Raw genomic sequence first — 2,409 nt, 5'->3', positions numbered from 1 at the left:
AATAGCGCAATGACGTGGAAATGGCGTCAGGACAATGCAAAAAAAGAGTCAAGCCGTGCACGGGATGGAAACGCTGCTTTATTCGCAAATACGTTATGCAATATTCCAGTGGTTCCCAAACTGGAGTACTCAACAAAATACTGAAATGTACCATTAATTTAATTTTACCGCACTCTTAAAAAACATTCGTCTGAGTATGTGTTCCTCACACGCAAAATATAAACGTGTGCTAGTGCTATAAAAGATCAAATCCATGACATCCAATCAAAAAACCCCATCTTTTGAGGTAAAAACGAATGCATTTAAGTGCACGTTAGCGCTTGTAATTTCGTCCCGCAGCACAGAGAGAAGTTACTCTGATCCTTATACTGACATACATCTGAAGCTAAAACACCATCTCACCATCTCCAGCAATTCACAGAAAAAGAGGTGTAAATATGAGAAATACATTTTGTTTGGCTTTACATGCATTGGCATTGAAGAGAATCCACAGTGCGTTGCATCTCAACCAGCATTTTTGCGCAGGCGTTTAGAAACAAAGCATCCTACTTTTGGAAAATAACCACGAGAGTTTTTCGAAAAGACAACTCGGGAGTAGCAAGGCCCATAATTCATTTCCATTTGCAATCAAAAATCTCTATGACATGTTTAGCAAAATAATTGCTGTTATTGTGAAGCTCCAAAATAGACAAGAAGTAATAATACTAAATAATAGTAGTTTAAATTTTTTAAAGATTTCCGCCACTTTGATAGTTTTCACACAACTCAAGTCTGAATGTGAATCTATCACTGGAAAATATCTTCTGCTAAACATCCAGTTTGGAGGAAATGATGACACAATTTACTTTTTGAGTGAACTATTCCTCTACAAACGAGTGTGAATCATCCGCTGATCCCAGGAGCATTGCTGTGCCGCTGCTTAAAGAAGCCCTTATGATCCCACAAAACTTAAATTCATATGCATCCACGTCGTGACTCATATCGAGCATTTTACTAAGCAACTGCATGACTCCTCCTGCTCTTGGATTATTATTTCTGTGACACATGCATATTTTTTCCATGTTCCTGCTCTTTCGAACAGACGCTCGGCTGCAGGCTTTCATTCGTCAGCCCGTACGTTAAAGATCAACTCTGGGATGAAGATGCTTACTTTAATTCACTACATGATATCTCACACACAATTATGCAACATCATATTTTGCAATAACCTGCATAAGTCTGCAATGAGAAGATGCATTTTCATTTTTCACATACGTGTAAAGAACTGATGCAGGGCATTTTTGTCTGCAACATTGAATGTGAACAGTTTTCTCAGTGCAGATTATGGTATAAAGAGACGTTTGGTTTCAGGTTGCTCTGGAAACACGAGTTATGTTGCGTTTTTGCATGAATGTGTCATTATTTAAGGATGGTGGACGGTCACCATAAAGCATTTAATAACTTGATGATTCCAGTGAGTCTAAAGCCTGTGAGCGTCGCCTCATTCTGCTGATTCAAAAATCCAGCGTTTTCCTTACATTGCACACGCACACGGCATGACCTGCTTTTCCCGTGGACTTGACATGCTTTACGTGCATTGCTCTGTCTTTCTGATGTCCTTCCTGTCGCTCGGACACAACACAACTCCTCTTACTCTCTCACACACACGTGCACTCTCCAATCGTCTCGCATCCTTCATAGTTTGTTTATGCACTGCTCCAAATTATGGCTGGGTTCATTCTAGAGTAAATTGATTTCATTTTTGCTTCACATTCAATGTAATACGAGTTATATTTCCATTTTGGATTATCAAGTAAAATATTTGTCACAAATTTACACAGTTTTCCAATACAAATATCAAAATGTTCTTAAATCATCATACATTTACTGGAGAAGTAAAATGACTCTGTAAAATGATCTATTTTATTTTTTTATCATCAAAATGAAGCGTTTTCCCTTTAAATTAAGTTGATTTCTGATATTTGCAGATATTTGTTCTTTTTTTAAGTAAAAAAAAAACTCCGCTTCATAATGATGCATTTTGCTTCTCCAGTAAATGTATCTTGATTATAGATATTTGTACTGGAAAACAAGCCAGAATTACTGAGAAAGAAAATAATTTTACGCAATGTAGGCAACACTAGTTAATTTCCAATGAAAAATACTTCTAAATCATTTATTAATCTTAATGTCAATTTAAACATTTACTAATACATTACAAAAAATTTATTTGTTAATATTATTTAATGGACCTGAGCTGACATGAACTAACAATGAGCAGTTGTATTTTTATTAAAGTCTCCCTGTAGTCAATAATTGTATCCCTTATAACTCATCTTTGATCACCAACATGACATATTTAAAGGTATTTTTCGTTGAAAAAAAATTCTTCATGCCTTAAAATATCTTGAATGTAACTCGACACCCTTG

This window comes from Siphateles boraxobius, unplaced genomic scaffold (genome assembly GCF_051911475.1).
Source record: "Siphateles boraxobius isolate OS27281-9 unplaced genomic scaffold, OSU_SipBor_1 32, whole genome shotgun sequence".
Taxonomy (NCBI): Eukaryota; Metazoa; Chordata; class Actinopteri; order Cypriniformes; family Leuciscidae; genus Siphateles; species Siphateles boraxobius.
This window is presented reverse-complemented; position numbering follows the sequence as displayed.